This window comes from Plectropomus leopardus, chromosome 18, assembly GCF_026936395.1.
Source record: "Plectropomus leopardus strain MGB_pleo_1.0 chromosome 18, ASM2693639v1, whole genome shotgun sequence".
Classification (NCBI taxonomy): Eukaryota; Metazoa; Chordata; class Actinopteri; order Perciformes; family Serranidae; genus Plectropomus; species Plectropomus leopardus.
The window spans coordinates 457175-468870 of NC_142193.1; the positions used below are offsets into that span (position 1 = coordinate 457175).

At 39.5% G+C, this 11696-nt stretch overlaps 1 long non-coding RNA gene across 1 annotated transcript; it reads left to right on the forward strand.

The window, feature by feature from the left end:
• The first annotated feature begins 417 nt into the window (after positions 1 to 417).
• Positions 418 to 8880, forward strand: LOC148186401 (uncharacterized). The gene is made up of 3 exons (XR_015774802.1): positions 418 to 698; positions 3977 to 4027; positions 5020 to 8880. It is a non-coding gene; the product is annotated as an uncharacterized LOC148186401 (long non-coding RNA).
• The last annotated feature ends 2816 nt before the right edge of the window (positions 8881 to 11696 follow it).

Here is an 11696-nt window from a genome sequence, read left to right on the forward strand (position 1 = left end):
TGTGTGTGCGTGTGTTTGCATGCATGTGTGTATTAGGGGATTGACAATAAGTGCAGCTCTATAACGTCAGTCAGTCTTGGAGTGTGAACATGTTTGAAGGCAGCAGCAACGGAGGAGGAGGAGTAGATAGCTAGGGAGGGCAAAGCCACAGAGGAGTGGAGGAGGGGTGTCTGGTAGACAGAGAGAGGGAGGGAGGTAGAGCGCAAGAGAGGGGGGAGGAGAGACAAGCCTAGTGTGCACAATATTCATTCAAACTGACAGAGGCTGTGTGTGTCCTGGTTTGCACTTCTCATTGCTCCTCGGTCTCTCTCGACCTCACTCCTCTCTCTCTCTCTCTCTCTCTCTCTCTCTCTCTCTCTCTCTCTCTCTCTCTTTCTTTTTTCTCCCCCTCTCTCTTGCCAGACAATCTGCAGTTTACAGCAGCAGGAAGAAGACACTGGAGAGCCACCAGAGAGGATGAAAGAAAGGGAAAGAGTATGATGAATGGCAGACAAGGAGGAGGAAGAGAAACAAGGAAAAGGAAGGAAGTAAGGAAAAGTAGGGATTTAGGGAAGAGTAGATGAGTGAAAGATGAGCACAGAGGATAAAAGAGAGAGACAGTGGTGGCTTGATTTTTCAAAGGGAGGGGTAAATAATTAGACAGAGGAATGCAGAGAAAGGCACGAAGACACTACTGCTGCTGCAGAAAAGGATATTGGGTAAGTCAGTTTGCGCCTTTATTTCCTACATTTTTCCAGGTTGCTTGTTATGCATGCGGCAGGGCTCTGTTCCCAGAGCAGCGCTGACATCTACTTTCCATTGTCACCCTGTGGGAGAGGCTGCTTACTGGCAGACATGAATGCAATGTGACAGTGTGTCAGTGGATGTTTGCCTACACCGATGTGCATGCATGATGCAATGCCAAGAAGGAACGCCCAGAGAGGCAAGGAAAGAGTTGAGCATGGAAGTGGATGTAGTAAAGGACACCAAGGCTGCAGTCTGACATGGCAGTGAGTACATTCACACAACAGAGATTTTCAATTATGACTTCTCAAGTGATTAGCTGTGTTTGGGTGTGAAGGATGTGCATGCTCTTTACAAGGGTGCATTAGTTGATTAAGGACTATGTTTGTGTGTATGCATGTGCATTGATATGTGCATGTTGCATGTGTTGTGTGTGTTGTGTGTCTCTGTGTGTTTTGCTGTCCAGCTGGAAGTGAATGACAATTAGAGTAAAGTATTGATCCAGTCTGGGAAAGGTAGCGAGACACAGACATTGTTCACACACCCAGCAGCAAAGGGATGGGGGTGGGGGGCATTGCCATTCTCAATATCACTGACATTATACACGCACACACACACACACACACACACACACGCACACACACACACACACACACACATACACACACACACATCTATATGCATAAATAATGCTGATGAGCAAAGCACACATTTGATTAAGAAGTCACACAGAAAAATTCACATTTAAAAATTCTGTCTGTAACCACACATTCAAACACATAAACATACAAATATATACAGGTATTGATGATGTAAGCCTTTAGCAAAGCAAATCTCTGATAAAGAGCTAACAGTAAAAAATAATCTTTTAAGAAACACAGTCCCTAAACATGTCTACACGTGTCTACACATATTCATAAACACACAAACACACACATGCATGCGCACACACACATACGCAAACTCAACTCTGGTCACTTTGAAACATGCTCTTACTCAAACACACACACACACACACACACACACACACACACACACACACACACACACACACACACACACACAAACCAGCAGTTTCCCCCAGCAATGGTGTGTATGGTAGTGCCTCCCTTGAACTCATTCACCAGGGGGGTCATGGGTTCAAGTCCTAAGTGGGGGAGGGGATGCTTGCGAGTTGGAGAGCGAGTGAAGGAAAAAGGGAGGGAGGGAAAGAGGGCCGCCTCCTACCCCACCAAATGTCTCTGTGTCTCCCTTTACCCTCCGCCCTTTTTTATTTATTTCACAGTTCGGCCACCACAATCTGTCTTCTCATTCTCACACACACACAGGAAGTAGTGCAAATTTAATAGATGCGACCTTGACATAACACACAACCACTTTGTGTGTGCGAGAGAGAGAGAGAGGGAGAGAGAGAGATGCCTTACATTGTGCTTCCTTGGTGTGTTTGAAGAGGTCAGCAGAGTTAAATGTTTATTATGGCTTCTGTTATCTGGCCCATGGGTGTGAAACCATCACTGTCTGTTTGGCTGCTATTAGCATTTCTAACTGTCCCGATGTGTGTGTGCGTGTGTCCAGGCATATGTACAAAGACAAATATCCTGGTGTATACTCCATAAATAGGAATACAGCCACACAGCGAAATGTGCAAGTAGAGGAGTGATTGTGTGCGTTGTTGGTGCTGCCATCATGTCAATGCAATGTAGTAAAAGGCGTGTTTTCACTACATGGTACTGGAATAAGTACCTGGTACCTGGTACCACCTTATTTGGTACCTGCTCTCCTGGGGTTCCAAAAAAAGCTGACCTAGTACTATGAGGTACTAAAAGTTGACATGAAACACTGCAGACCACTAATTGGTCAGACAGAATCGTCACTGTGTCATTGCATTATCAATGCGCGGCACACATGGAATAACATGAACAGCGCAAACAGCAAAGCTATTTTTCCCAGAAAAAAAGATACAAGAAAGGCCAAGGCAAGAAAGGATTTTTATCATAGTAGCTGACAGTTTTATACAGCTCTGGACCATCAACAGCAGAGAATATGCTCCAGCCAACAGGAATGAAAAACTGAGCGAAAATAGTTCTGATGAATATGGAGTTCTGCCTCATCTAACAAGTATATTTTTTTCCCATTTTATTTTTTAATGACTGACAAATTCAAACAATTCCAAAGTAAAAAACAAATACTTTGCTACTGTGAATAGGGGTGTGTAAATGGCAAATAATGTGAGCAACACAATATAACTATAGATTCATGCTCTCCGGCATATTTTTACAAACAAAAGAACACACACACACACGCTGGATTTCCCCTAGATGATGCTCTCTGAGGTGGATCCTTTCATTTGCATGGCAAGAGATTTGAAAATATGATGCAAACATGCATGCAGATTTGCTACTGCACATAAGCAGGAAAACACACACACACAGAGAGACAGACGGACAGACAGACAGACAGACAGACAGACAGACACACACACACACACACACAGCCTCTCCTTTCATAGGAAACAAGAGTGGCCAACCTTTGACCTTTACCATTCAGCCTGTCTGGAAAATACCAAGCCTGGAATCGATCAACACTCCTCAAACCCAGACAGCCCCCCACCCATCCACCCTTCTCCCCACTCACCCCCCTGGGTCCGTTGGATAACAGAGGTTGTAAATCAAGCAAGAATGGAAAATAATTTTACTTTCAAAACTTCAACAATTTGAGAAGGGGAAATCACAAAGTGATAATATATCCCTGTCCCAATTTCTTTGGAATGGAATTTCTGTGGAATGTTGTAGGCATCAAATTGAAAATGACTGTATATGTACAAAAAACAGTTTAGCAATTTTAATCATAAAAATCTTGTCTCTGGACTGTATTCAGTTGAATAAAGGTCAAAAATCGACTTGCAAATCATTGCATTCTGTTTTTAATGACATTTTACACAATGTCCTAAATTTGTCTGGAACTGTGATTGTACTGTACAAGCTTACACAGTTGCCATGAACACAGATTGAATACACTAGTAAAACAATACTTAATATAAGATCATAATGAGGGAAATACCACAGGTAACAAAGAAGTTAATTATTTTTTATACTATTTTAGGATAAAAATAGTATAAGTTTGAAACTTTTTTTTAATTATGTTTTTGGCATGCCAATTCAATAATAATTGAATGATTTTCACATATTAATTTTAAATTGTTTTCTACATGTATTTGGTAAATAACTGTCATTTTTGTGGCACTGTGTTTCAGATGCAACTATTTGTGGACCTGTGCTGTCATGATATAAACTGTTTAGTGCAGGTAAGTCCCTCTAACCTATTACCATGTGATGTAGTGATAAAAAAGGTTATTCAGTTGTAGAAGAAGAAAAAAATAAAATCTCACAGAATTAGATTCAAAATCAGGCACTGGGATAACCCAGAGTTCTCAACCCAGTCATTAGAGTAAGGTTTCCCAGCACTTACATGTCCCCACAATCCAGAACAGGGTTGCTTGTACAGTATGCTTTCTTATCTCTTTTCCTATTCTGTTTAGAGTAAATCCATACAGATACCTAAAGTATTAGATAAATGTAAGCACAGAACAGTTTCCTTTGCTCTTTAACATTTGCAATAGCATTCAAATTCACCCATTCCCTGCATAATTTGTGATAGCTTTCATAGTTAACCAAGATCTATAAAATATCTGCAAAAAAGATATTGGTAAATTTGACTAATTACCACCCTTTTCCAAGAGATTTCTATTCAGAACCACTGTAATAGACAAAACCATAGCGTCAAAACATCACTGATGAGTTGGAGAAATTGGATTTAAAACGTCATTAATAACAACAAACACGAGTATCATCTATTTCATAAAGAAATCTACCAACTGGCCTTAGGTTTGCAGTTCACTACATCACTGGCTAAAATATGTGCGTGCACCTGCAGAGTTCTTGTCTCTTCTTGTTAAGTGTGCCCCAGGGTCCACCCTGTCATGGCTGTCCACTCCTTGTAGCACTGGACTGGTTGTTAGGCTGCTGTCAGCCTGAGTTTTTCAAGTCTTGGGGAACATTCAACGCTGTCGGTGAGTTTGTGAATCTGAGAAACCATCGAGTGTTGAGTGTACTCTTATGCTTGAGCTCACATCAAACATACATTGCCATGGACATACACAATCACACCATATACGTGTGCACTGCATCGCAAACAAGATTCCACTTCCACAGCATTGTGATATTTTATAGAAATATATTTTGACTTGCTACACACAGGTGTAACTGATGACATTAACGATGGCTGCTTTTCATTTAGATGGACCTGTTCAAGGCCTGGTATTCCAACCAGTTCCCATTCGCAAGTCATCAAATACTGACACTCTGTCAAGTCCCCTTGGCATCCAGTACCAATGCACCCTTTAGCATCTCTTTGTGACACACAGCTTAACGTTTTAACAGTTGTAACACATGGGTAACCTTGTGAGACTGTTACCAACGAAACTACGTAGTTGGATTTTAAAAAAATAAAATAAAATAATGTTTTCGTTCAAAACAATTTGTTACGTAATGTATTATAACATGAAGTATATATAGTGACATCAGTGCGGGACAAAACCAATTGATTTTTGGTTTGACACGGAACACAAACAGTGGTCTCCTGGGTGGAAGTCCTGTTCTATCTGCCCCATCCTCCTCCCCTCCCTCCTGCCCTACACACACTCTCTCACTCTTCGGATTACATCAATTGCTCTGAAGCTGCATTCACACTACAAGTGACACAGCAACAGCGTGCTTAGCTACATCATACGTCACTTTGAAGTGATGCTCAAGTGCTTGTTAACATAGTTATGTCATCATAGGGTGCGTGTATGTGCGCTACTTGCCACAAAGCACCATGACTGAACATCATCTAAAATTTGTATTTGGTTGTAAAAATATCTATGTTTATGATCAATGTCTGAGCCTCATTTGAACATCACATTTTGCCACCCAATGGCACCTCTGTGTGCACCAAAAAAAAACAAATAAAGAAGCTAAATAACACAGCATCACAGCTTAAAACAAGCCATATTACTTAAAGATTGCCATGTCAAAGATTGCCATGCATTAGTTAGTAGCATTAGTTAAAAGCCTGATGCATCTCATAGAGACGCCAAAAGGTGCCTTCAGGGCCATCATTACACTAACATTTTCTTGTGTTTGCTCTCCTCTTGAATAAGAGAAACTTTTATGAATGGATTAGAGAGCACTCTGACCAATATATGAAAAAAACATCTCATTTTCACAGTCCATAAATTGTTGTTGACTGTGAAAATTAGATGGTTTTTTTTCAATCCACAAATTGTTGAATGCAAGGAAATCAAAGTTTAAAGAAAACAAACATGAAAATATGCATGGATATGTATAATGAAAATTTTAATATTGTATGTTATATTATAATGATTGGATTATTAAATTTGTGGGTTAAAGGAATACTTTTGGTCCATTATGCCCAATTATTGGTTAAAACCCTTGGATGATATTGTATGCATCAGCTTCTGAATGGCTTACATGCTGCTTTTTGATGTGTTGGCCATCCAGGTCTTACACACCAACTACTTTCTACTCCACTAAACATCAGAGGAAAATATGTTACCCTTCAAATTTTTAATAACTTTAGTCACAAGTTACTTTATAAATGAAGATTTATGCACACAAACCAGATGAATATATACAAGTGCAGCTGAAACGATTAGTTGATTGGTTAGAAAATAATTTGGAAAGTATTTTGATTATTGTTGAACAAATTTTTCATGCAAAACCAATTCATTCAAGTATAAGGCTTTGCTGGTTTTTCTTTTATTTTTGATTTATTAAATTGCATTTTTACGTTTAATGCTAACATTCATTTTCTCAACTGTAATTACATACTTTTACGAAGTAATATTTTCAAGGCAGAACTTTTACTAGTAAGAGTGTATTTTACAGTGTGGTATTGGTACTTTTACTTCAGTAAAGCATGGGAATACTTCCTCTACCGCTGTTGCCCACATGGCTTTTACAACATCACAAATGCTTTGCCATTTCCTGTAATACCACTACTGACTCTTTGGAAAATCTTGTTTACTGTAGAGGTTTAGCAGTACAACATTTTGCAGAAGTTCTTCTCTCAGCCTTTTGTGCTGTCATCTCTCCAAGTCTGGAACAGTGTCATTGCACATGGCACAAAATTTATAATGTTTAGGAGTAATTACCTATGCTAATAGGTTAGTGATGATCAAGTAGAATTCATCATATAGCACACAAAGGCATGAGCAGATTTGGATGGTTAAATATATTTGGGGACATCTGGAGTTGACTTTGACTCGACCCTAATTTTTATCTAAACAAAAAATTGGGTGAAAACATAACAGCAATTTAAGAGAATGTTGCTGCATGAGGCCATTTGTACTGTAGAGATGGAAGAGCTTTGCATTTTTCCAACTGTGGCACCTATTTTCAAACCCTCCAGGAACCTGTATTTGGGGACAACAAAATAACTGGTCTTCATATTTGTAAAAATGAAGAAAAGAATAACTGACCAGAACAGTAGATAATAACTTACATGTTAACATATAGCTTGATAAATAGACTGATAGAAATCATTAGGTGCATGTTTTAGCTTGTCAGAAAGATGGATCAAGAACCTACACATTGCAATGCAATCTACTGGAGCAGAAGCTAGCCAGGATGGGTTGGCAGGACTTTGGTTCTCTGTAGACCAAATCACTGTGACATGCTAACAACAAAAGTCACCTCTGGGTAGATGTATAGCAGCTGATTTGAATTTTTGAGATATGTGAAATCAGCAAACTTGTCATTCTCAGTTCTAATTGTAACTTAAGAAGGGATAAACAAAGTGGGCCGACCTATCTGACGTTTTTGTCGTGCTTATTTTAACAACTGTGATGCTTTTCTGGCGTCTTTGTTTGATAAACCAAATCTACCAGCACAGAACTGTGTTTTGCTGCTGTGGATGATGCCACAGGAAAACTTATTTTAGCCACCTAAAACATTTATCTCATTTTATGAATGTCTGTACTTAGATGTTTTCATTGCTTTGCCTTACACACCAACTGACAGAGGCAGCAGTAGACCAGCAACAACTCTAGTGTTCTGCAAAGTAAAATTAAAGTTGTTTTTTTAATGAAGTCTGGTGGCTTGCAATAACAGCTTTAGTTATCAGTCCGAAAGAATTGTGTGACAGCTCGGCCAAGCAGTAAAAAAAAAGAAAGAAAAAACAACAAACAAACTGATACTGACTTTTTTTTAGGTGTATCTTTGTAGGTGGCTAAAAATGAATCAATTAAGGCAGCATTTGCTCAGTTATTTGATGTTTGAATATATGTACGTGACACTGGGTTTTCTTCCCAGTAGTCACTCCAAATAAACATTGGGATTCAGTCTATAAACCATTTCATTAAAATGTTCCAACTAGTAAATGTAAGAGAGAAAATGATACTGTTGTGGTGCTCGTGTCTATTTGAAGACATTAAGTATTCTGTTTTATTGTTGTTAATTATGTTATCATGAGTACCTATGTTGAGATCTTTGGATGTAAAGGGTGTAGGTTCCCATTTTTCAAATCTTAAAACAGATGCACATGCCCATATATACGTACACTGACAGAGTCTTTGGTGGAAGTGGGTCCCTTTTTAGCACAGCTCCAGGATAAGAGATGGCTACAAAATTGACAGTCTACCAATAGTATTCAGATTCCATAAGGAAAGAAATGTGGCTATTGGTGAACTTTTGACAAAATGCATGAAGTAACAGACACCACATGTGGTGTTGGCTTTTTCCTACATTTTGTCAAAAGCTCACTGGGTGCACTTATCCATGTTTATTCACATTGGAATGGCTGTGTCCTAATTTGTAGTTACTTGCTGTGAAAAGCCCACATGGAATAGCCTTCCATCAGAGCAGGTTCCCGGTTCACATTCATCGCTGTCGGTGGGTTGGTGATGCTGTCAACTCGCTGGACGATGAATGACAACCGTGTCCATGCATAGCCACATTGCCTGATGCGCTGCCTTCATCTTCTATATTAGCTGTCAGCAACTGCCCAATGACAGTGCTACCTGTGACATAATGATGCTTTGTTGATAGAAAATATTGTCAAAGGTATAAAGACATAAATAAAGACTTTGAAACAACATGTTGGAATTGTTGTACTTTGTGTTATTTCACATAACTGTAAGGGACTTTTTTTAAGTTGAGCCACTTCCAAATTGATTATTTTTATATCAAAGCTATCGAAGAGGGTAAAAAATAGAGCTGCTTTAAAATATGACTGAAATGAGAATCAGCCCAGTGCTCAGACAAGCAGTGGAGAAAACAAAAAGGCAAATGGAGGCTGGAGAGAAACAAGTGTAAAAGCTTACAGAAAAGAAGTGATTCAAGCAGACAGTGGAGGAGGGAGAGAAGCTCGAAAGAAGAAAAAAAAAACACACTAACAGAACGCAGAGATTGGAGACAACATGAGGCAAGTTGTGTGTGTGTGTGTGTGTGTGTGTGAATATATTGCCTTCGGGCTCTGTAGCAAGGCCACGCAGCTAGCTTCCCTCACACACTGCATGTGAAGACATTTTTTAACAACAAAGGGAAAGGCATCCTCCACCATGGGCCTCACAGAACTAACACATTGGAACACACAGAGATGCTGAAATGTGTGTGAACAATTAAGTCAAGTCAGTTATCATCACTAAAAAAATGAACCCTTTAAGAATTTAAGGTAAAAAGTTGAAAACAAAACCCTGAAGTTAAAAAAAAACCCTAAGAAATTTTCACATCTGACCATTAAAACATGGGGAGAAATCCCCTTTTTGTGTTACTGAGTTTGGTTCAAGAGATATGATGCAAAATTAATAATTGGGTTATGGCATAAAGTAAGCTGGCCCCTATGGCCACCACAAGGCATTTTTGCGATGACTCCACTTTCAGTGCTCCAAGGTGTACAAGTGTACCAAGCTTCTTGTGTATATGAAGAAGTGGACATACATTTCCCAGATCACCTGGTCTACAAAAAAATACATTTCTACAGGTTTTGGGCAAAGAGGACAGCTTCAGCTATTACAGTTTTTCATGCAGTTCACATTTTTGTCCTTTTGGATTTTCATTTTCTACAAGTCAAGTCAAGTCAATTTTATTTATAGAGCCCATTATCACAAGACAAGGTTTGCCTCAGGGGGCTTTACAGTGTACGACATCCCTCTGCCCTTAGACCCTCACATCACCCAAGAAAAAACTCCCGAAAAAGAACCCCTGTAACGGGGGGAAAAAAAAAAAGGAAGAAACCTCAGGAAGAGGTACAAGTTTGGCAGTGTTAATGCAAATGGTATAAACTTTGGCTAGGCTGTATAATGTTGGGTTAATTTTAAAGCATCAACCGCAGCTCCAATGATATGTCTCTAATACAGAGTTAAGTCAAAAGTGTCCCTCTTGTCCTCTTAGAGGACATTTTTTCTCATTCACTCCCAGCGAAATTGCAATTTTTGATCCCACTGGCATTAGAGTTCGAAATTCTTCTTTTGTTTCCATCCTGCAGTCCTGACTTCAAAATAGTAGTTTTTTTTTTCACCAGATGGTGCCAATTCAACATGTTTGAACTTACCCAAAATGGTATGGGTGTGTTGGTTGGGATGTCAGGGTGTGGTGTGTATGTGTGTATCGACAAATTAGAGCATTTGTGTGTATGTGTGTACAAGTAGCCAAAATACAAACATTCAAATCCTTATGACCAAGTGTAAAAACAAAAAATCCCATAAAAGCTTTCTTTTTCTTTTTTCTTTTCTTTTTTTGATGCCATGGTCATTGCACCATAAAATCATACATTTTATTTCATTAGACATTCATCCTGGAATTATGGCTTCAAAATTGTAGTTTCTATTATTTTCCAGCTGACTGATGCATTTTGTCCTGTTTTCCCACATAAATAAATTCACCTCTAGTGGAAACCTGCGATGTTATTGTAACTGAGTTTTATGTGCAACTGTAGTGAAAAAAAGAATAAAAAAGTAGTAGTAGTAAAAAGTTTGTATTGCTATGGGTACTCAGGGTAGTGTCTGTGTGTGTATGGAGAAACAAATGTGTTTGTGTGTGTACGTGTGAGTGTGTGCAGCTCCCCCCCAAAACAGAAAACACAACATGCGGCACACACTTTCACTCACCCACCCACTTGCATGCACGTACATGTACACTTGCCCTTGCATGCCCTCAAATTCAATAGTAGCCTATACAAGTTTACCTCAAATGTTCAGTGTTGTAAATGAGTAACAGTCTGCTGGAGCTTTGGTGTGTGTGTGTGTGTGTGTGTGTGTGTGTGTGTGTGTGTGTGTGTGTGTGTGTGTGTGTGTGTGTGTGTGTGTGTGTGTGTGTGTGTGTGTGTGTGTTTGTGTGTGTATGAGTCTTTGCAGGGGTAAAGTGTGAGCATATGAGCCTGATTCATTAGTCAGGTGTTACAAACAGTAGAGAAAAAAATGACTGATATAAGAATAACAAAATATTATTATAGCCTATGCACAATGTGACCTGAAAATAAATGCACGCACATACACACACAATCCCTTCCTTACAGAAGGGATTATCAGGGTTTTTGTGGAGATGACGAGCCTGCAGGAGAGACACACAAAGGCAAAGTGCCAGAATGAAAAGTACTTCCAGGGCTACATTGGTCTGTTGATCCTGGCAGCCGTGTACAAGTCACGGGCAAAGCAGCATGCAGCCTGTGACATGAAACTATTGGGTGGCCCATCTTCCCTTCCACAATGTCCATGAAAAAATTTGAGCATCTCAGCAGCACCACTACTTCAACGACAAGCTGACCCAACCAGCGCATCAGCCTCCATAACCCGACAACTGCTGGATAGGCAGTTGAACTTCCCACCAAGGCACATACATAGGTCAATGAACTACAGGCAAACCTTTATCCAGAATAAGTAGGTAAACTATTCATGAGGTGAAAATACAAACATC